The 24,954-nt window shown below is 41.7% G+C and overlaps 1 long non-coding RNA gene across 1 annotated transcript; it reads right to left on the minus strand.

Annotated features, from left to right (window-relative positions):
• Nucleotides 1–2,112: 2,112 nt before the first annotated feature.
• Nucleotides 2,113–23,626, minus strand: LOC104004322 (uncharacterized). Its single transcript, XR_677243.5, has 5 exons — nt 23,482–23,626; nt 19,475–19,715; nt 16,062–16,138; nt 3,013–3,227; nt 2,113–2,309 (listed from the first exon to the last, which is right to left on the minus strand). It is a non-coding gene; the product is annotated as an uncharacterized LOC104004322 (long non-coding RNA).
• Nucleotides 23,627–24,954: the final 1,328 nt, after the last annotated feature.

Here is a 24,954-nt window from a genome sequence, read left to right on the forward strand (position 1 = left end):
GGAACTGGGCCTGCTGCAGAGAATGCAGCGGGCAGGGAGTCAGAAAACCAGTGCCCACATTCCTCCCTGGCTGCCTCCAGCCTCTGGTCTCCAGCTGGCCCTCCTATCAGGTGAACGCAGCTGGAAGGCACTGGCCAGCCTGTAGGGAGGCTCTGCACACTGCACATGTGTACGATTGTGTGATTGTGTGTCTGCCCCATGAGAGTGTGAGCTCCACGAGGAAGGAAATGTGCACATCTCACTCACAGCACAGCATCTGGCACATTACCAGGGCTCACTAAAAGTCCGCTGACTGGTGCAGAGGTGTAATCAATGGACTGTCCTGGAAGACATTACTGAGGAACCCAAGAGGGACTCATCACCCTCATTCCCTTGAATACAGTGCCCTTACTGTTTTCTCTTGTCTCTTCATGGAACTTGGGAGGTCCTAGATGAAAGGTCTCAAGGGCAACTCCCACCTCGTCTTCAACTCCATGGCTAGAGCATGCTCTCCCCAGCATGGCTAGGGGCCTTCAGCGTGGCTTGACATCCTCCGAACACGTGACTGCTCTCCTGAGATGTGTGGGTGTCTCCTCTGCTCTCATGCCCCAACTTCCCCATGTGCCTTGCTATGGACTGAATGTCTGTGTTCCCCCAAATCCGTATGTTGAAGCCCCAAGCCCCAGGGTGATATTATGGGAGATGGTGCCTTTAGAAGGTAATTATGGTTAGATGGGGTCATGAAGGTGGTGCCTCCATGATGGGATTAGTCCTTACGAGGGGATGAAGAGACCAGAGCTTTCTTTCCCACATGTGAGGACACAGTGAGAAGTCGGCTATCTGTGAGCCAGGAAGAGAGTCCTCACCAGGGACCCACCATGCCGGCTGGCACCTTAATCCCCAACACCCAACCTCCAGAACTGTGAGAAATACATGTCTTGTTTTAGCCTGTAGCCCCTTGGTGTATGGTATTTTGCAGTGAAGACATCTCCTGGAAGCTTCTTTCAGACCCCCCAGCTTCCCTGTCTCTGGCCCTTGACACCACTCTTGAACTTCCCTCCTGTCCTACATGTGGTATCTAAGGAGGAGTCAGTGTCCCTTCCGAATGCTGAAAGGTCCTGAATGGTCGGGAGTGGCTCTGGCTTCCAAAAAGTGAAAGTTAGTCCTAGAATGACAGGTGTGGGCTAGAGGGAACAGCCCCTCCACCTTCAGGACAAGTGGGGGTGCTGGCCTTCCAAAGATTCTCTTCAGGTGCAGAGGAGGACAGGCTCATGTGAAGCAGCTGCTGGCTCTTTCCCTTGGTCTGCATGAGGTGCATCCTGCCCTGGGCTGGCCTGAAACTGAGCGCTGGGGATGTGGAGGGAACAGCCTTGAGGGGTTCATGTCTGGTCACCAAAGAGACAGACAAAGAACAAGCTGACAGGATAGGATGGGGGTGTGCAGATGGCCAGGCCTCAGGGAGGAAGGAGTCATGAGGAGGTCTGCAGCATGGGTGGGTACCGGGACTCAGAGGGAACCTGAGCAAAGGGGAGGACTTGAGCTGAGTCTAGGGGGACCCCAGGCCATTTTCCACATGCAGGGAAGATGTCGGCAGAAGCCCTGAAGAGAAGCTGTGCCTGCTGAGAACCATCAGACACAAGGTAGACCCATACAGGGCTTACTCAAGGGCATGGTGACCTTGAGGCCCCAGCTTCAGGTAGGTAAGTTGCCTGAATTCTTCTGTCATCCCCGACTTCTCTCATTTGACTAGGTGTGAATGATAGCATCAGTGTCTCCAAACTCAGGAGATATCACCTGGCCACACATCAAAGTCATGTAGGGAGCTCTGTGAAAAGACACTGGTTTTGGGGCTCCTCCTCCTGAGATAAATATTGACTGGGCTGGGCAGGGGCTGGGAGATTTGACAGTTTTTAAACCTCCTGCAGCTATTTGAGTGTGTAGCTGGGATTTAGAACCACTCGTCCAAGGAATGTCTGCAGAGGCAGGCAAGCTCTTTCTCTGCGTGTCCCAGCCTATTAGCTGCCAAAGATGATTCCAAAGTCCATTCTTTCCACTTTAAAATACAAGATGCTCTTTGATAGATCTCATTTTATGTTTTTCAAAGCAATGGTTTTTTTTTTTTTTTTTTTTTTTCAGAATTGAATGACTGTGGTGTTTGGGGAGAAATAAAGGCTGAGTGCCAGCTTTTCTTCCTCCTCTTGGAACTGGCACATCAGCTTGTGGAAGCATGTGGAGCTTCTGTGGGGTCCTGGGGCATGGACAAGTGGGAATCAGTCAGCTGATAGTTCAGTAGGGCGTAGAGAGTGAAGCTTTGACTGCACCCAGGAGAGCTGTAGAAAAAAGTCACCATGAGATATTAAATGTCATCACTTTCAGATTATTCATTATATATATATAGGAATAATTTTAAAAGCCACTTGAGAGATCAACTGAAGAGGTGTGGACAGAGTTTTATGCACAGAGATACACATATTGAAAACCACCAACTTTTTCAGCAAAAAGAGAAAGCTGCTGTGCCAGATGACAGAATCCAGTGGAGAAAAAAATTTAGTGACAGGGAGATCATGGTATAATGCTAAACCAAAGAAATATATAAGCCTACACATAAAGTAGCATCTCAATCATGTAAAATTCGAGAATTAGGCCACAATTTTTAAGTATTTTCAAATACTGCAGCCTTTCAATTATCAGTTAATGGTATTACATATGAGTTATTATTTCTTTCTTATTAGTATTTTTAAAGATTTTCTGTAATAAGTGCATTATTTTCATAATCAGAAAAAAATTATAACAAAAATGTCATAACAAGTCAGTTAAGTGGCAAGTGGCCAACTGGAGGAAGGGTTTCCACATTTAGCAAATAAAAAGATAGAATGTTCATTGCATTTGAATTTTGGATAAATGACAAATAAATGTTTAGTATAAGTATATCCCAAATATTGCCTAAGCTATACTTACGTTAAAAAAGTATTTGTTACATCTCTGAAATTCTAATTTAATTATGTATTTCTTTAATTTATCTGATAACCCTACCTGGAGGGGAAGGAGAACAGGCCCAGGCCATGTGGGAGATTTCAAGCCATCCTGAGAGCTCCCGGGCTGCCCAAGACACAGGCTTTGGCTGGGCTTCCCTATGCCAAGCGATGGAAGGCACCATCTATGCAGCAGCCATGCTCTCTCCTGAGTCCTCAGATCAATTGTCTTCTTATTTCTGGACTTAAGTACAGCTGCTCCAGCATATACACCTACTTCATGCAAATGATAACAATAATATTTATTTGTGTTGCATGCTAACATTCTCAGTGGGCATCATATTACTAATCACATGTGTGGATTTTTATCTCTAATGGGTCACCCAGCAAGTATCAGATCTTAACACAGCTCCTCTAAGACAGGGTCTATTCTTAGTCCCATTTTGTGGCTGAGGAAACCAATGCTCAGAGAGGACAGAAGCTTGCTGGAGGCCACACATCTGCAGGGTCTGGTCTCAGATCCCACTGCCCTGCCCCCACTGAGCCTGGTGCAGGAAAGCTCTTCTCTGTGCTGTGCTCTGTCACTGTAATCTTGGAAGCAGCCCTGGGAGATGGCAGCCCTGGGAGATGCCTACCATAGGAAAGCTAAGTCCCCTCTCCCCCTCCCCCGACCCCAGCAGGATCCCATTGGTTTCTTCTGATCTTTCTCCCTCCCTCTCTGCAATGAAGGTTTTTGGAATCTGCTGGGTCTGCTAGATCCTCTCACTATCTCTGAACCTCAGACAAATCACCAGAGCTGCCAGTGCAACAATACTCTCACCTAATCCAGAAACATGAACTTGGCTCTCAGTGCAAACACCCTTCCCACCAGGTTGCAGCATTCCCAGGTGACTTTTAAGTGGGTTACAGTGAAAGTTTCTTCAAAAGCATCTCTTTCCCTGCTATCCAGGGCTTTAACTGCTGATTGATGATTTATAATATAACAAACAGAAAAATTTTCTTTATGGTTGAATTTCTGGCTTCAGCTCTTATCAATCTTATATCGTCTAGAAAAAACCAAGATCGTGACTTCTGAGGAAAATCCCCACATACATCTCATTGTACTTATTTCTTGGTGAAATCCTTAAACTGAAGTCTTGTTGTGAATACATTGTTTCTAATTTTTCTTATTTCTTTGAGTCCCTTCAAGGCCTCTCACCAAACCAAATCCTAAAGCTTTCTTGGAAATCCAGAAAATTAAGTGAAACAAGAACACTGTGGAATATATTAAATGGTCTGGCACAAATTAATAAAAAGCTCTTTGCTTGTAAAAGAAAATAAAGATTCAGTTCACTCAAACAAGGAAAGCTCTGTGGCGAAAGCCCACATTTTCCACTTGGCTTCAGCACCTCCAAGTGCAGTGAGTGGTGAGTGAGCAGCTCAGTGTGCGTATGCCACTGTCTACACGGGTGGCATGAGGAAGAAGAGTGGCCCAGCACAAGGCAGGGTCTGCTCAACAACGGTAACAGATAGAGAACACCGTGTTCATTTTCTGCATGAGGAGATGGATCCTCCCATGCGCAGAGGGGTCCAGCAACATGCCCAGAGTCTCCCAGCTAGTAAATCATGAGGCTGGACCCGACCCCAGACCCTGAGCTTTCCAGCACATGGCTCTGCCTCCCTCATGGGCCAACGTCTCCAAAGTCTAAGGAAGGATCAATCCTTTAAAGTCAGAATGTGCTGCAGTTCAGAGGTTTATGAACCTGGGGTTGGCTCTGAACCATCTCCAGGGCCTGACTTTGGGCTGCCCTGGAAGCTTTCTTGGCACCTTCGGTCATCATTGGGCTAGCCCCCATCATTCCTATCTCCCTCTGAACTGATTCTCTTTTCCAGCTTCAGCATGAGGGAGAATGCCAAGGTCACATAGACCATGGCCAACAAGTAAACTGTGAAGATTTGTCCCCTTTACAGTGTGGTGACGTAGAGCAAGTTATTTGACCTCCAGGACTCAGCCTCCTCATCTGCAAAGTGAGTATACTAATGATCACTTCCAGGACTGTTGCAAAGATTTATGAGACACTGAAGATGTTCAGTAACCTCGTCCATCCTCCAGCTCTTTGCAGGTTCAAATGTTTCGGATAAACCAGACCCTGAATGAGTAGGAGAAGGAACATGTGAAGAAAGCCAGGGGCCCACAACATCCCTCTCTTTGCACAAGGTAATGCAGTTCTACTCCTAAAAATCATCCTGCAATAAAACTGTATCTAGGGTAGAACCTTGCCCAATGATACTTGGTATCTCTCTGTGGTCAATGATAGGACTAAGTTGGACATGAGAGATGCTATTCTCAGAATTAAGGGTCAGGGAATACAATGTGGTGACTGCAACCTGGTGCTCAGCTACCCATTAAGAAGCTCTTTAAAAAGTAAAGTCGTGGTGACATTCAGGGATGGTAGTGTGGCCAGTTCAGGTGACAGACACTCAAAGCTCTATGTGGAATAGTGGAGGAGCCTCAAACTGTTCCCTGGACCCGTCCAGAAGGAAATGCCCATGCCAGGCGCCTTGGGCATGGTGTTCTTGCCTCTCGCCTGGCTCCCCATCCAATCTGCAGCCCTCTGCCAAGGATTGAAGTCATGGCCACCTCCACTTCCAACGCCCGCTCTGTGGCTGTGCCAGGAGTTGGGCATTAGCTCCCTTTCACTTATTTGTAGAGGATGAATTATGCCAGGGTCGTGTTAACCATCATTTGGAGATTATTTTTGGAGACAGAAAACTCTTTAGCAGCAAGCGCTGGAGGTTATACAACGACTGTGCAAGGGAGACTCTTGGATACTCAAAATAGACCTTCCAAGGTGAGGTCATCATCAAATGGCACTCTGGGGACAGAGTTTACGGACTCACCTTTGGAATACTGTGTGGTGAGCGTGCCGTTGCCCCAGCCAAGAGCAGGACCTGCTCTAATGCAGCCGGGCTCGCCCTCATTTATGTTGGGATGGTGCTCAGTGTGGATTGATGGAAAGAGGTGGAGCAGGATCCAGAAACATCCACTACCTCACTCATGTTATCTCATCGCACAAGGGATCCAGTGTTAGGGAGACCCAGGGCCTGGCCCTGGACATTTCACATGTCCAGTTCTTTTTTAACCCTTTGCTACAATGTGCTGTTTGGTCTGTGGATCCTGTAGCTGGTTCCCACATGCTTGTGTTTTTCTGTCTTCATGATGAGAACTGTAGCTCTAGATCTTTGAAGCTTGATTTTGCTTGGGCACCCACTGCATGAGAGCACTGCATCATAGGAAATGTTGCTAAGTTCCAAATATCCCCAAGAGAGCTTCCCTTACAAACTGCAGAATAGGACTTTGCTCTTTTCAACCATTAATGAGGTCTAAAATTTGAAAGGCCAGCCAGTGAATATCTAATGTTTTTGACTGAATTCACCCATAAGAATTATATTATATGTCTGTATTAGTCAGCTAGGGCTGTCATAACAAACTGCCACAGACTTGGTTGCTGAAAACAACAAAAAATTAATTATCCCAGTTCTGGAAATGAGAAGTCCAAGATCAAGGTGCCAGCAGAGTTGGTTTTTTCCCAAAGCCTCTCTGCTTGGCTTGTAGATCCCATCTTCTCACTTCCTCACATGGTCTTTCCTCTGTGTGTCCATGTCTGTGTCCCAATCTCCTCTTCTTATAAGGACACCAGTCATATTGATTAGCATCCACTCCAAGGACCTCATTTTAACTTCATCACCTCTTTAAAGACCTTGCCTCCAAATACGGTCCCATTCTGAGGTTCTGGGCGGCAGGGCTTCCACTATGAATTTGGAGGGGAGTACAACCCAGCCCATAACAATCTCAACACTCAGTACATAAAGATAACTAACAAAGGCCGGGTGTGGTGGCTCATGCCTGTAATCCCAGCATTTTCGGAGATCGAGGCAGGTGGATCACCTGAGGTCAGAAGTTTGAGACCAGCCTGGTCAACATGGTGAAACCCTCTCTACTAAACATGTAAAAATTAGCCAGGTGTGGTGGTGCGTGCCTGTAATCCCAGCTACTTGGGAGGCTGAGGCAGGACAATCGCCTGAACCTGGGAGACAGAGGTTGCAGTGAGTCAAGATCATGCCACTGGACTAAAGCCTGGGCAACCGAGGGAGACCCTGTCTCAAAAACAATAATAATAATGATAACAATAATAATAATAATGAGATGTGAGTTAAAAAAAAAACAGAACAAAACAGTACTTACCTGATATGGTTTGGCTGGTGCCCCCACCCAAATCTCAACTTGAATTGTATATCCCAGAATTCCCATGTGTTGTGGGAGGGACCCGGGGGGAGGTAATTGAATCATGGGGCTGGTCTTTCCTGTGCTATTCCTGTGATAGTGAATAAGTCACGAGATCTGATGGCTTCATCAGGGGTTTCTGCTTTTGCTTCCTCATCATTTTTTCTTGCTGCTGCCGTGTAAGAATTGCCTTTCACCTCCCACCATGATTCTGAGGCTTCCCTGGCCATGTGGAACTGTAAGTCCAATTAAACCCCTTTTTCTTCCCAGTCTCAGGTATGTCTTTGTCAGCAGAAACAAAATGGGCTAATACATTACCTTTACGATGTGGGAGACCATTTGATCTTTGCTATTCTATTCTATTTCTTTAAAATAACCCTGGTTATGACCCACAAAAATGATTTCACAATCCATTAATGGTTACAACCCACAGTTTTTCCAGATCAAGGCCAAACCCTGAGAATACTTATTTCCACTCTAATCTAAGGAGCTAAGCAAATACTAATCAGAATCAAAGCCTTTATCTTAATGATGGGGGAGCTGAGACCATGGATAGGCTTCAGCAGGCCTGGTCAGGGAATGGTGGTTACAACAGTGGCCCCAGTCTGGGGACCAGGGGTTTGAGTTTCTTCCAGAAAGAAGGATGGCCAGGCAGGATCAGGATGGAGGGGGAGTGAGAACTGTGTCTGAGACACAATGCCAGGGGACAAAACCAGGGGACCATTCAAAGAACAAGTGCAGGGCAGAGAAAAGAAGGAGCTGCCAAAAAGGCCAGACTCAGGGCAGGGGCAGGAACAGAGGGACGAGCTAGAGCCACGTGGCTGCAAGCACCCCAAAGGTCAGAGCTCATCTATGTTGGGGATGGTGTTGGCACAGGCTCGGTCCCTGAGTGCTGTAGGCTACAAAACAAGTGTTGCCCTTTTAGGTCCACTTCATCTTGTTAGCCTTTTCCATAGAACACAGGGGAGCTCTGGCTGAGTCCATGTGACAGGACATCTCACAACAGACGGGCCCTGACACTTCACACTTGAAAAGTTTGGGGAAGCCAAGGAGAGGAGTCTTTAGCTACTGGAAAATCACCAGAGAAAGCCAAGCTGCAGAGAAAGCCATTTCTAAAATTCCAAAATAGTCATCCCAGCATTATGCCAATTACCTTCCTAAAACACAGGTGCCATACACCCAATCCCTTGATTATGTGAACACATACTGTTTCCTGATGGAGTATATAGTTATTGCTTTAGAACAGAGTAAAAATTCTTTAACGTGGAATTTAAGCCCTAAGGATTTTTTATATCATCCTCCAACTTAAATCCTTCCAGCTTCTTAATTTGTCATTTATACCCCCCTGCCACTTCCCACTGTATATACATATTTTAACATCATGGTAATAATACCAGAGATATGGTGCTCTGCTTTTTAAAAATAGCATAAAATAATTTCAAACAATATCATACATAAAAAGAATTTAAACTGTTTTTAATAATAAGAATTGCACAGTAATATAATATAAAAAGAGCCCAAAAAGAGTATATGTACAGCTGAAACAAGAAAAATCCAATAGACATCATAAAGCCACCACCTGGCTTAAGAAACAGACCTTTTCAAATGTACTAGAAACCCATAATGTCCCCTTCCTCAATTATACTGCACCTACTCCCTGCAAGTGACTGTCATCCTGAATAATGTCTTCATCACCTGTTGCTTTTCTGTGTCATTTTCAACACAGTATCAAACCTTAAAAAATCATATTTTGTAAATTCAAGTTGCTGATGTTCAGAAATGCAATGTGACTTTCGTGTTTTGAATTTAAAAAAATTCAGCTAGTAAATTTGCCTATTAGTTCTAAAAAATTATCTGTGGGTTCTTTGGGGTTTTCTATATAGAAAAATCTTAACATCTACAAATAATGATGCTTTGTTTATTGCTTTCCAATCTCTCTTTATTTCTGTTTTCTTCTTACTGCACTGGTTAAGCCCTTTAATACACTATTGAGCAGGAAAGAGAAAAGCAGTCATTCTTGCCATTTTATGATCTTAAAGGGAATGTCTTAAACATCTTTACATGTGATTTGCTGTAGGTTTTGTTAGGTGCTCTTTATTAAGTTAAGGAAGTTCCTCCCATTCTTGTTTTGTTACAAGTTTTGTTTTGTTTTAAGTCATGAGTGGATGTTGAATTTTGTCAAACAGATCTCTGCATCTGTAAACCTGAGCGTGGACTTTGTGCCTTCGATCTGTTGATGTGATGTGTTACACTAATTAATTTTCAAAATTAAACAACTTTGTATTCCTGGGATAATCTCAAAGTGATTACGATGTATGATTCTTTATATATTTTCCTTTGTATGTTCTTTATGGCAGTTTTGTTTAGATGTCTTCACTTTTGTTTATAAAGAAACTTAATCTGTAGCTTTACTTTCTTGCAGTTACTCATCTGTTCTTAGTATCAGACATATGATAGCCTCATACAATGAGTTAGGATGTGCTTTCACTTTTTCTATTCTTTGGAAGAGTGTGTGTAAGATAAAACTATTTGATCTTTGATGTTTGATAGAAATCAACTGTAAGGCCACTTGGGTCTGGGGTTTCCTTTGCGAAAGAATTTTAACAACTAATGAGGCCTCCTACATCTTCCTGAAATAATTTTAGTAAGGTTTTTTTAGATATGTATCTTTCTCATCATTTGTTGCTATGACATTGTTCATAACATCGCTTTGTTACTAGTTCATAGCATTTTTTTTGTCCTTTCCTTTTGTGCCTTATTTTGGATGGAGTGCTTTAAAATCAGATTCCACTATTATCCCTCTACGTGTTTTACAAATATAATTGTCTATTCTATTAGTGATTATCTTAGCTATTTCAGTATGCGTGTTTAAGAATGCCTAAAGCTTATCAATATCTATTGTCATCTCAACTGATACACTTGATATACTTCATTTCAAGGTTTATTGCTTTCCACAAGTGGATGTACTGTGAAGCTAGTGAAACATGAGTTTTTCAGAATGCTTCATTTACATGAGCTCTTTCTAATCTGCTGAGCCTAATTTTGCTTTTTAAAATTTGGTATTTTTGTTAACAAGGCACATTTTGTACATTTACAGTCTCACAGAACCTGGATTGACCCCTGATATTTTCAAATCATTCTGTGGATTTCTAACTTCTGTGCCAGTTCAGCATTATATTTAAAAATATATTATTTGTGGCTGGAAGCGGTGGCTCACACCTGTAATTCCAGCACTCTGGGAGGCTGAGGTGGTCAGATCACCTGAGGTTAGGAGTTTGAGACCAGCCTGGCCAAAATGGCCAACCTGTCTCTACTAAAAATACAAAAAATACACAGGCTTGGTGGCAGATGCCTGTAATCCCAGCTACTCAGGAGGGGGAGGCATGAGAATCATTTGAACCCGGGAGGGGAAGGCTGCTCTGAACTGAGATTGTGCCACTGCAGTCCAGCCTTGGCAAAAGAGTGAGGCCTCATCAAAAAAAAAAAAAAAAAAAAAGAAAGAAAGAAAGAGAGAAAGAGAAAGAGAAAGAAAAGAAAAAAGAAAAAAATGATAATTTGTATTGTATCTGTTGTTTCATTTGTCTCAGCAGATCTAAGCGACCTCACTGCTGTGGCAGGGACTGAGATCATGAAACTTGTTACTTGACCGCAAACATGGCCATTTCTTATAGAAAAATTAAGATATCAAATAGTGGATCCAAAAGCTTTTGAGGACAATGAATTATGGAGTCAGTTCTAGGGAATAGAACCAGTTTCTAATCAGGGACATTCTCTTATCCCAGAGCAGGGGGTTCTGCTGGAGCCCAGGTAGATTTCAGTAGTTGTAACGTACCTCCCTTTCATCTCCTTCTGGGTGGAAGTGTCTATTTAGTTATTCTTCTATCTCTGTCTCATGATTGTACTCTGAATTAGGAATGAGGGGCAAATAATTTCTTTTTTCAGTTTTTAGGTCTCTGTGCCTGACTTAGATGACAAGATCCTGAACTTTAAAGAGCTTGATGTTACAATGAGATGAAACTTTTGGGTCTAGGGGTGAGAACACTTTGCCAGATGACCGTGCTTTGGGCTCAGGAAAGCCCTTGACCAGAGCCTGGTTCTGCTTCCTGGGTCCACAGTCAGCTCTCGGAGGCACCTGGAGCCACTCCTAGTTTTTGCTCTGCATCAAAAGCTAGTGGGGATATTTCTGGAAAGAGAAGTCCATCCTGGGCTTTTTTTTTCCTGAACATTAAATATAGACATTAAGTATAAGCACTAAATAAAATAAATAAAAATAAATATTAAATATAAATAAATATAATAAAAATATTTTCCAAGTTGTTAATTCATTTTAAAACAAATAACTGAATAAAGTATCTTTTGGTGGCTGCTAGAGTTAATTAAGTTACCTATTTAATTTCAAATATTCATGCCCCTCTTCATATAAATAATTATTGGAGGGGGCTTATGAAAATTGATATGGGTTAAAAAAGAGTCAGTGGAGCTAAGAGAGTAGAAATAGTAAGATGAGGCATGAAATATGCTTTCTAGGATCCCACATACAAAAGGATCTTAAAGTGTTTCTGGGACTCCAAGCAACCCACCAGAAAAGGAAAACAGGATCCTGTGACATGAATTACAGTGTCCTTGATATAAACAAACTGTAACGACTGCATACTGCACTTTATGCTGCTGATACTTGAGACCCACAGCCCTGTCACTGTATAGGGCCAGGGACAGCGTCCTTTACCAGTATCCTCACAGAGTTAGCAACAGTGGGTTTCCCAGCTGCCTTTGAGTTTGCTTTCCATGTGTCTGCACTTTAAGCAGGAAGCACACTTTCATGAAAAGAGCTCCATGGGAGGGGCTCTGAGAACGAGGTCCATGCTGCTCTGGATTAATCCTTCGCCAAATTCTCAATGAATAATTTTTTCTCAACTTTAAATGTGGGGTGATGATGTTTTCAAGGTTTGATTCCCTGATACTTGCGGTGAAGCTGGTGTTCCTTGCCTTTCCATTTGAAGGATGACAGAAAAATGCTTAGTCAGAGTGAATCCCAGATTCCATGCTCTGCAGAGAGCTGGACAGCTGCTTAACCAGGACACCAGCCTGAAAGCAGGTCATGCTGCCTGTCCCACCCCTGCCCAGCATCCAGGGCTGACCTCTCTCCACTGCACAAGAGGCTTCTGGAGGGCCAGGCTCATTCCTGACTTGCTCACTGTTTGTATTGGTCTGCAGGGGCTGCTGTAACAAAGTGCCGCAAGCTGAGTGGCTTAGAGAACAAAATGCATTGGCTTGAAATTCTGGAGGCTGGAAGTCTGAAATCACAGTGTCATCAGGGCTGGTTCTAGGCCACTCTCCTTGGCTGTGGATGGCCATTGGCATATTCACGTGGCCTTCTCTCAACTGTATGGCTGCCTCCAAATTTCCCCTTCTTATAAGGACACCACTCCTCCTATTAGATTAGGGCCCATTCTAATTACCTCATCACACCTCTGTAAAGTCTCTATCTCCAAATAAGGTCACACTCTGAGGTTCTGTGTGTTAGGATATCAACATATGAATTTTGGGTGAACACCAACCTTAACACCATCATAGCTCCAGTTCCTAACACAGTAAAAAAAAAAAAACAACAACTGCACAGCACTAAAAAAAATTTGGAGAATTAATGTATGAAGACATAAATTGGAATCTATTTTATCAATAGACAGAATGTGTTCAAGGCCCAAGATTTTAATGTTATAGCAATAATTCTGGGCTGGAAAATTTAAAATAGATGTTACTAAATGCTCATGTTAGTCATAAAAGGCTTAGCAAAATTGAGCAGATGTAAGTTATGTGACTTCCTGAGGAACACTCCAAGATAAACCCATTATAAAAAGTACCTCTTAGCAAATGAATGAGTTGAACTTGCACCTACACAGGGTCATTACCCAAACATATAGGCACACCTTGGAGATACTACAGGTTTGGTTCCACACCACTGCAGTAGAGTGAATATCTCAATAAAGCAAGTTGTATTCATCCATTTTCATACTGCTATGAAGGAATACCCAAGACTGGGTAATTTATAAAGAAAAAGAAGTTTAATGGACTCACAGTTCCACATGGCTGAGGATGCCTCACAATCATGGTGGAAGGCAAAGGAGGAACAAAGGCACATCTTACATGTCAACAGGAAAGAGAGTGTGTCCAGGGGAACTATCCTTTATAAAACCATCAGATCTCATGAGACTTATTCACTACCATGAGAACAGCATGGGAAAACCCCATCCCCCACCCCATGATTCAATTACTTCCCACCGGGTCCCTCACATGAAACGTGGGGATTATGGGAGCTACAATTCAAGATGACATTTGAGAAGAGATACAGCTGAACTATATCACAAGTCACACAGGTATTTTGGTGTCCCAGTACATATAAAAGTTATAATTTACAGTATACTGTAGCCTACTAAGTGTGCACTGTCTAAAAAACATACCTTAATTTAAAAATACTTTGCTGCTAAAAATGTTAACAATCATTTGAGCCTTCAATGAGTCATTATCTTTTTGCTGATGGAGGGTCTTTCCTCGATGTTGATGGCTGCTGACTGATCAGGTTGGTGGTTGCTGAAGGTTGAGGTGGCTGTGTCAATTTCTTAAGATAAGACATCAGTGAAGTTTTTAGCATCAATTGAGCCTTGTTTCAGTGAAAGATTTCTCTGTAGCATGCAGTGCTGTTGGATAGCATCTTGCACACAGAACTTCTTTCAGATTTGAAGTCCATCCTCACAAACCCTGATTTATCAAATAAGTTTATGTAATATTCTAAATCCTTTGTTGTCATTCCAATGATGTTCACAGCTACTTCACTAGGAGTAGACTGCATTTCAAGAAATCGGTTTCTTTGCTCATCCATAAGCAACTGCTCCTTCTTTCGAGTTTAATCACCAAAAATCAGCAATTCAGCCACATATTCAGGTTCTGCTTCTAATTGTAGGTCTCTTGCTATTTCCACCACATCTGCAGTTACTTTCTCTACCGAAATCTTGAATCTTTCAAAGTTATCCATAAGGTTTGGGATCAACTTCTTCCAAATTCCCATTAATGTTGATATTTTGACCTCCTCCCATGCATGATGAATTCTCTTAGTGGCATCTACGATGATGAATCCTTTCAGAAGGTTTTCAATGTATTTTTCCCAGACCTATCAGAGTAATAATCAACTATGGAAACAATGGCCTGACAAAATGTATTTCTTAAGTAGTAAGACTTGAAAGTTGAAATTACTTCTCAATTCTTGGGCTGCAGAAAGGATGTTGTTTTAGCAGGCATGAAAATAACATTTATCTCCTTGTATACCTCCATCAGAGCTCTTGGGTGACCAGGTACATTGCCAATGAGCAGTAATATTTGGAAAGAAACCTTTTTTCTGAGTAGTAGGTCTCAAAAGTGGACATCAAATATTCAGTAAACCATGCTGTAAATAGATGTGCTGTCATCTAGACGTTATTATTCCATACATAGAACACAGGTAGAGATTTAGCATAATTCTTAAGGGCTTTAGTATTTTTGGAATGATCAATGAACATTGTCTTAAATTTCACGTCACCAGCTGCATTAGTCCCTAACAAGAGAGTCAGCCTGAACTTTGAAGCTTTGAAGCCAGGCATTGACTTCTCTCTACCTATGAAAGTTTTAGATGATGTCTTCTTCCAATAGAAGGCTGTTTTGTGTACATTAAAAATCTGTTGTGGCCGGGCGCAGTGACTCATGTCTGTAATCCCAGCACTCTGGGGGGCCGAGGCGGGTGGATCATGAGGTCAGGAGTTCGAGACCATCCTGACTAACATGGTGAAACCCCGTCTCTGCTAAAAGTACAAAAATTAGCTGGGCATGGTGGCTGACACCTGTAATCCCAGCTACTCAGGAGGCTGAGGCAGGAGAATCCCTTGAACCTGGGAGGCAGGGATTGCAGTGAGCTGAGATCATGCCACTGCACTCCAGCCTGGGCGACAGATCGAGACTCCATCTCAAAAAAAAAATATATCTGTTGTTTAGTGTAGCCACCTTCATCAATGATCTTAGCTAGATCTTCTGGATAACTGGCTGCAGCTTCTCCATCAGCACTTGCTACTTTACCTTGCACTTTATGTTATGAAGATGGCTTCTTTTAAACCTGAAGAACCAACCTCTGCTAGCCTCAAAACATTTATTTTGCAGCTTCCTCATCTCTCTCAGACTTTGTAGAATTAAAGAAAACCTGGGCCTTTCTCTGGGTTATGCTTTGACTTAAGGGAATGTTGTGGCTGGTTTGATTCTCTATCCAGACCACTAAAACTTTCTCCATATCAGAAATCAGACTGTTTTGCTTTCTTATCATTCATGTGTTCACTGGAGTAGCATTTTTAATTTCCTTCAAGAACTTTTGCTTGGCATTCACAGCTTGGCTAACTATTTGGCACAAGAGACCTAACATTTGGCCTATTTTGGTTTTCAACATGCCTTCCTCAGTAAGCTTAATCATTTCTAGCTTTTGATTGAAAGTGAGAGACGTGTGACTCTTCCTTTCACCTGAACATTTAGAGTTCATTGTAGGGTTATTAATTGGCCTAATTTTAATATTGTTGTTTCAGGGAATAAAGAGCCTGAGGAGAAAGAAATAGACAGGGGAATGGCCAGTTGGTGGAGCAGTCAGAACACACCATTTATCAATGGAGTTTGCCGTCTTGTGTGGGCATGGTTCCTGGTGCCTCAAAACAATTACAATGGTAACATCAAAGATCACTGACCACAGATCGCCAAAACAGATGCAATAATTATGAAAATGTTCAAAATATTGTGAGAATTACCAAAATGTGACACAGAGACACGATGCGAGCACTTACTGTTGGAAGAATGGCACTGATAGACTTGCTTGACCCAGGGTTGTCACAGACCTTCAATTTGTAAAAACATGCAACACCTGCAAAGTGCAATAAAGTAAAGAGCACGAAAATAAGGTATGCTTGTAGTTAACATGAAAGGAAAGCTTCCAAAGTGGTGACTTGGGTTTGAGAGGGCTGGTCTTGATCTAACACTAAGGAGACATCCAGTGAACTATCTGGCTTCATAACTTTTTTATTTTATTTTATTTTATTTTATTATTATTATACTTTAAGTTTTAGGGTACATGTGCACAATGTGCAGGTTAGTGACATATGTATACATGTGCCATGCTGGTGTGCTGCACCCATTAACTCATCACTTAGCATTAGGTATATCTCCTAATGCCATCCCTCCCTCCTCCCTCCACCCCACAACAGTCCCCAGAGTGTGATGTTCCCCTTCCTGTGTCCATGTGTTCTCATTGTTCAATTCCCACCTATGAGTGAGAACATGCGATGTTTGGTTTTTTGTCCTTGCAATAGTTTATTGAGAATGATGATTTCCAATTTCATCCATGTCCCTACAAAGGACATGAACTCATCATTTTTTATGGCTGCATACTATCCCATGGTGTATATGTGCCACATTTTCTTAATCCAGTCTATCATTGTTGGACATCTGGGTTGGTTCCAAGTCTTTGCTATTGTGAATAGTGCCGCAATAAACATACGTGTGCATGTGTCTTTATAGCAGCATGATTTATAGTCCTTTGGGTATATACCCGGTAATGGGATGGCTGGGTCAAATGTTATTTCTAGTTCTAGATCCCTGAGGAATCGCCACACTGACTTCCACAAGGGTCGAACTAGTTTACAGTCCCACCAACAGTGTAAAAGTGTTCCTATTTCTCCACATCCTCTCCAGCACCTGTTGTTTCCTGACTTTTTAATGATCGCCATTCTAACTGGTGTGAGATGGTATCTCATTGTGGTTTTGATTTGCATTTCTCTGATGGCCAGTGATGGTGAGCATTAACATGAGCACTTCTGCTCCAAGCTATCTGTGCCATCACAGCTGCAATTGAGAGGCATTCCTTATTCTCCCTCCCTCACCAAAATGTAAATAGCTGTGTTTACTTTTTCTGATTGAATGGGTAATGCATGCTAACTATAAAGAAGATAACTAACAAATCTGAAAACTGAAAAGAAAATGTTCCTTATAAACCTCTAGAAGTTTGTGATAGCAACTTCACAATGAAACTGTATATCATTCCAAATATTTAAATTAAATATGTCAAATATGACATATATTTATCCAAATGGGATCATACAATATGCACTATTTCATCACTTGAATTTGGCACGTAATAAATCATGACCGTGAAGCATGCTGAAACCTACTTGGTAGTATTGTAGGATGTAGCTCTCCCTAGAAACCTGGCTCTTTACTGAGGAACATGCAGCATTTCTAGTTTCTGCTACTAAAAATATCATTTCATAAACCTTCGGATAGGTACACATTTGTATGATCACCCAATAATTTCCTAATGAAGTGCCCAGAAGTAGAATTGCCACATTAAAATGAATACATATTATCCTACAGATTTTTACAATATCCTTCAGAAATATTGTACCAGTACTCACCCTTACCAGTAGTCCTTGAAATTGTGTTCACCCACAACTTAAACTATATCAGATGTTATTCTTTTTAAATTTTGCCAATTTGATGGATAAAACTAATATCTCATGGTCAGTATAATTTACATTTCTTTTATAACTTGATCTGTTCATTGGCCACTTGCCTTTTTTTCCTTTTTGAGTTTCTTTTTTCATTTTTTATGTTTATTATTTATTTGTCAATTTTCTCCCCTACACCTTCTCCATTGTCCCTTTCTGAAACTTCAATTCATTCAATTTTGGATGTATATTTTGGTTTTTCTTTTGCTTCATATTGTGTGAGAATTCTGTTTATTTTCTAGAATGTCTAATGACTTGCTATCTTGGCAATTTTATCTCTAAGAAGTCTTTATTGTTCTCAGATTGTTCTCTTTTCATAGTCCCTTCTTCTTGCTTTAAATAAATAAATATATGGATATAATTGCTGCTTCTTAATTAGCTTATTTATTTATTTATATCTATCTATCTGTCATCTATTATCATCATATGTAGATACATCCTTTAATTATTTTGGCTTCCAAGAGAATAGGTTGAAATATCAGCGCTATCCGTTTATATGAAGTTGCCCATATTGTGCACAAGTTCCACACTCTGGAAGTAGTTTTGGAATGGATGGAGGGAGAGAGGTATTACCAGGTTTGTGACTGCCTTATAGTTCCCAGTATCCTCAATTTCCTTTTTCTTCACTTTTGAAACATTTGTCCATTTTCACAGAAGCCATGATTACCATATTAGTTAGAGTCTCTTTTGGCTCAAATAATGCAATGCATTCAAGAGTAGCTAAACATATTACTATTACAGGATGGATATTGTTGTTTTTCCTCATGTGCCTAGGATCTGGTTCAGAGGCTCAGGACTGTCAGAACCATGATCTGAAATTCTTGTGGCCTTTCCTAAATGGTTGCAAGATGGAAACACACTCTTGTTTTCTGGGAGGGGGAGAGTGAAGAGATAAGGAAGAAAGAGTAACACTTAGAGCTGGAAGCAGAAACTGCCTGCTGATGCTGCTGTCATCGCATTGGCCATTTAAAACAATTTCCCAGCATCCCTAGGGTTTGAGGTGATCAAGTGACACCGTGACTGGTGCAGACACTGCTAGCTTCCTATCTACTGCCCATTCTTAACTTCTTTCTTACTAATATGACTCAGAGTTTTGCTTAGTCTGTTTTTGTTTTGGTTCCTGATAGATTTTAGGACTTTTCGGAGTGACCTGTTAATTACCTTATTTTAAAACTCCCCAACAGTGCTTAGCCTAGGCTTGAGCACACAGCAGGTGTCCACAGTTCCTGGAATTTGGTTGGCTGCCAGTCAAGAACTTAATAAAACATAGCTACTACTTCTTGAAATTTTCCTATGCCAAGTACACTTCCAAATGCATCACATATATTAATACATGTTATCCCACCATAGCCTTATGAGATAGATATTATTATTATTACACCCATTTAACTGATGAGGAAACCAAAGCACAGAGCGGCTAAGTAACTTGCCTGAAACCACACAGATAGAAAGCAGAAAGGAAGGAACTGGAATTTGAAGGCAGGCAGGCTGCTTCCTGCACTTGTTTGCTACCGAATTGCACTAGTAAATTAAGCCGTAAGTGGCTTACACCTTCAAATCTTCATTACGTGATGAAAAGTGACAAAAAGCAAGAAAATATACAACTACTTTAAACCTATACATTAAGGGGAAACTGACAGCCATGTAAAGTCAAGGAGCTAAAGAAACCTTGATGCTACAGACGTTCCATCTCTCACCTCTCGTCCACGTGGATCACACCGAAAATATAACCACCTTCTTCCTCATTCATTCTGTGTTTGTGGAAACTTCCCAGTGATCAAAGCTGTCTTGGGGTGAAGGGTGAGCCCGGCCGTAAAGTGAGCTCTGTGAAGACTGCTGCCTTTCCTCCAGCCCAGGGCTGTCAACACAGTGGCTGGGGAGTGTTGTGTGACTCTCCTTTGAAGCAATAGGTCCATTGTGCAATCTCCATAGCAGGGCCTAGTGGGAAGACAGAAGCCCAAAGGGCCCAGTGTAAGCTCATCCAGAAACTAGGAGACTGCAGTTCCACATCTATAAAATAAGGCTAGTTTGGATTTCTGGGAAGGAAGTAGTTTATAAAATCAGCAGATAATGTGTAGATCCAGATGTAATATGTTGGCAGGCACAATGAGGGTGGCTTTTTCTCACCAAAGAGAGCCTTTGATCTTTGCACAGAGCCAAGGTGGCAACTCTAGCAGCCTAGTTTAACTTCATTTCACGATCTGTGACCTTGGTTCCCAAACTTTCACTTAAGGTATTGCCCATTTAACAGGGAAGGAGACCTAGTCATGGCCTCTGGGAACTGGAGAAATATGTACAGTGCTCCAAGCCTCCATGAAAATAGGCAGACCCAGGGATCTGACTCTCCTTTTATCTGTCTCTTCAGAGCCCTGCTCATCTTCTCTAGTCTCTTCTATGGCCCAACAGGAAATTAACATGCCCTTTGTTCTCACAGCATAGCAGCTACGGTAGGCTAAATTGTGCTGCAGTAACAAATCACCTAAAACTCTTTGTGGCTTACCACAAGAAGTTGATATCTTGGTCTCATAAAGTAGACTGCAGATCTGGGTGATTCTCCAGGCAATTTTCCTCCATATTTAGCAAGTCAGGTTGTTTCCTTCTTTTGGCCTTTCCATTTCAACACTAAGCAATCCCCAACTGGTGCGGATGAAGAAAGAGGTGGAGGGTCAAGCAGCTGTAGTTAATTGCTTGGGCCTAGGAGTGGCCCTATTTCTATTCATGTTTCTTTGGTGAGAACTATTTACTTAGCCATACCTAAATTCAAGGAATACCTTATGATTCTCTGTGTAACTGAAAGTAGCAGAGTACTAAATATTGGTGAACATTAACTCTGTTGATCATACAGACAAAAGCTGTCTTCATTTGCTAAAGAGTTCCATCTGGCTAACCTCTGAGCTATTACCTTTGTGTTAGCCAGATTCAGGATTACGTAGTCTTGGTGAGGAAGAAACTTGGAGGCCATTAGTCCAGTTTATCCCAGTTCAGGATCCTTGATATTAATCCTAACAAATGATTATCAAGCCTCTCTTTGGACACTTTCACGATGGCGTCTCACTATCTTACGAGCCAGAAAACTCCATGTTGAGACAGCTTTTTGTAAAATTCCTCCATGTTCTGATCCTGTCTACCTTCCTGGCACGGCCAGTTCTCAAGTCCAATTCTCTATGCTTAATAGAACTGGCTCTACCCACCCCCACTCTCCCATGCCCCTTCAAATGCCTGAGACCATTGGCATGTTTCCTCCTTGCTAGGTTCCATAGCCTCAGTTCCCTCCACCACCCCTCACGTGACCTCCAATTTCTCCCTGTCTTGATCACCATTCTGTATGTCACCTTCTTTTAGTGTGGTATTCAGAATCTCTTGGTCTGATGGTTGTCAGATAAAGTGTTATCACTGACCTTGTTCTAGGTGTTGCATGATTCTAGCAGTGTCACCAAAGCAGCATTACTTTTCTCAGCAACCACATCACACTCTGGGTTTGTATTCTAACTGGAGCTATTGGGATTTGAAGTCTAAAACTGACCCCCTCTTCCCTTCCAGGTTCTGTCCCATGGTTTATAGGCAAAAAGAGATGTAAATAAAAGTGACAGGCTGATTAATGGTTGGGCATGCATCCCAAGATTGACAAAAGCCAGGCCTCTTTGATTTAAACTGGAATAGAGAATTCATCTTGAATTTTTGAGGCTGAAGGGTGACCGCAGCTCTCTGCATCCTATATTGAAGACAACTGGGAACTAATGTAAGGCTGACTTAACTCACTCATTTGAAGGTAAAGAAACTGGAATACACACAGGTATGCATGCACACCCACATACACATTAGAAGATGGCCATGCCTGCCTACAGAAGATGAGCCCTTGGCCTGGCCACTTATGCTTAGACTGCAGAGAAGGAGGAAGAGGCTTCTGGCTCCTCTACTGGCCTTGAAGCAAGCTGTGAAATAAATGGGTGAAAAGACACAGTAGTCCTGTCCATTAGCTAAGGGCTCTGAGTAATATACTTTCTTTCTTTCTTTTTTTTTTTTTTTTTTTTTTTTTTTGAGGCTGAGTCTTGCTCTGTCACCCAGGCTGGAGTGCAGTGGTGAGATCTCGGCTCACTTCAAGCTCTGCCTCCCGGGTTCCCACCATTCTCCTGCCTCAGCCCCCTGAGTAACTGGGATTACAGGCGCCCGCCACCACGCCTGGCTAATTTTTTGTATTTTTAGTAGAGACGAGGTTTCACCGTGTTAGCCAGGATGGTCGCTATCTCCTGACCTTGTGATCTGCCTGCCTCGACCTCCCAAAGTGCTGGGATTACAGGCTTGAGCCACAGGCTTGAGCCATCTTTATTTAAATGTCTACTAGACCACTTCCCAATCTAACAAGATCATTTTGAATCATGATTTGATGATCCAGTAGATTAATTTTTCCCCATCCCAGGTGATGTTGTCTGGTTTTGTGTTATGCAACCTACTTAGGGGTAGGTTAAATTGTCACTGCAACACAATTTAACCTACCCTGGCTCTGTGCTTTGAGAACAGAGGATATGTGAGTTTCCTGTTGGATCAGAGAAGAGACTAGATGGGCTGGGCAGGGATCTGGTGAGACAGGAGAGCAACAGTTACGGAGAAGTGGGACACACATCTTAATATTTCTAACCAGGCTGATGCTCCTTGAGTATCATTTTTAGCTATAAATTAATATGTCACATAGCACAGGATTAAAAAAATAGTATTTGAATGTGTTCTGCTAAAATTTTACTAATAGTAAAGCCTTCCCAAAGAGGAAATGGGATTGCTTTGTCACGGCTTGTTCTTGGTGAACCCCTGTTGGCTCACCTTTTCCAGGTATGCCACCATCTTCAATGTAATGGCTTCACTTAGAATCTGTCTGTGAAGGAGTATCTTGTCTTGTCTTTTGGAATCCACCCTTTTCTTCTTTATGCTCACCAGGACATCTGTCCATCTACCCTTTTACTAGGCTGATAGATTTTTTAACATTCAAAAGGCTTTTGTGCAAGAAGAATGGTTATACTTGTACATCTTGGATTTGATAGGAAGTTTATGAATCTTAAGATTGTAATAATAAATATTTTTACATGATGATAATATTTCCTCTAATCATATATTTCTAATATAATCTTTCACAATTATGAATACAATAAATTAAGCATTTCCTAATGTTTATACATCATTAGAAATCTATTTGATCAAACTTTCCACTTAATAAAAAATGCAGGTCAAATATATGAGATTCTCTTTAATGTCTTACATGCTTTGTAATAGTGGTTAAATATCTGAATCTCTTCTGAGTAGCTGCCCCAATCTAGGTCTCCTCTCTGCCTGAGTGCGTGGGAGGAGCCTGTGGCCCCTAGCAATCTGAAATGACTCCTTGGCCAATTCCGGCTGAAGGGCTGATAGCAGAAATGAAATGTGCCTCTTCTGGCTAAAACACTAAACTGCTAGAACAAGACCTTCCAGTGGTCTTTTCCTCTGTCTCATGGTATTGGTTGTTTTTAGCTACGTAACAAATTGCCCGAAAACTTAGGAGTGTAAGACAACAGACATTTGTTATTTCACAGTTTCTGTGGACGAGGAATTCAGAAATGGCTTCGTTTGGTGGTTCTGGATCCATGGTCTCTCCTGAGGTTACAGCCCAGATGTACCCTGGGCTGCAGTTATCTCCAGAGTGGAGCTGGAGGATTTGCTTGTCTGACTGCTCACTTACATGCTGTTGGTGCAAGGCCTCAGTTCCTCACTGGCTGTTGGAAAGAGGCCTCCACTCCATACCACATGGGCCTCTCCTAGGACTCATTGAGTAGCCTCAAACATTGTAGCTGGCTTCCCCAGGAATGAGTTATCCAAGATAGAATAAGGCCCAAGTCACAATGCCTTCTATGACTGGTCTTGGAAAACACAGGTTGTTACTTCTGACACATTCTATTCATCAAAGGCAAGTGGCAAAGAACAGTCCCCACTTAAGGGGAAGAAGATCAGTCTCCAATTTTTGAGGGGAGAAGTATAAAATAATTTGTGAACAAAATTTTAAAACAATCACATAGAGTGACTGAACAGGCTGCATTTTCTGGATGAGGCAACTGCAAGGCTGTGGAGCCCCTGTCAGCCTGGGTTCTTGAGTGACCTGGTGGAGCAGAGGGCCCTTTGCTGAACTGAGATGGATATGAAGCACAAGAAAGAAATAAACCTTCATTGTATCAAGTCACTGGAATTTTACCTACACCATCCTGACTAGTAGTTATTTTAAGACATAAACATAAATAAAATCACACTGATAATATGTAAATGTGGTTACAAAATTATGAATTCTCTGTGTTTAAATGATTTTTATTTGAATATCATTCAAAAAGTTTCATTTTTTACACTCACATAGGGCTTCAGTAATTCTATGAGATACTAATAATCACAGCAGATCCCAAACCAGGTGCATACCATTTCAGGAGAGAAGAAGTTGCAGATTCTGGTCCAGGATAAGTCTGTTTGTTTAAAGTGGTCCAAACCAAACCACTGATTGAGTGTCTTTTGATAATACAGTTCTATTTGTTACATTTGGACTTTTAAGCCTCTGCCTTTCAAAAGCTAAATTCAAAGATTTAATTTTTTAAAACTTGGTGTCTTTCCCAGAAATGATGTATTGTAAAAAGTTTCTTATGGCTAGCTGGCAGTACCTAAACTATTGTCCTGTCATTATGATGAATTGGCCTAGTCTATAAATATTAATTGGAAACTTATGCATGCCTTATCAATATTACATTATAATTAGTGGGGTCATCTTGAGGTTCCATCTACTAAGAGATGAGAGATGGAGTGCGTGCAATGTTTAGCTAATTAATCATCTTAGAACACTGTGAAATTCTCTGTTTAATTGGTTGCTGTGTAGGATCACAAGAGCAATCAATTGTTTGATTCCCTATACTACGCATGTTTTGGGGGATTTTAGTTTATTTATAGTTCCTTGTGTTTATTCTTTCTTATGCACAGAGATAGTGAGAAAGATAACTCTATACTTTGTAAATGGATATATGCTCAATAGAAAAATGTAAATACAAACATAAGTACTTTTCTATTTATTAAAGCAATAAAACTAAACAAATCCTAACATGTGCATTCTTTTGCACACATTACATTAACTTTGCTTTTTCAAATATTGTTGTAAATCCATGATCTTTCACAAAATCAACTT

The sequence above is a fragment of the Pan troglodytes genome, chromosome 8 (assembly GCF_028858775.2).
Source record: "Pan troglodytes isolate AG18354 chromosome 8, NHGRI_mPanTro3-v2.0_pri, whole genome shotgun sequence".
Lineage (NCBI taxonomy): Eukaryota > Metazoa > Chordata > Mammalia > Primates > Hominidae > Pan > Pan troglodytes.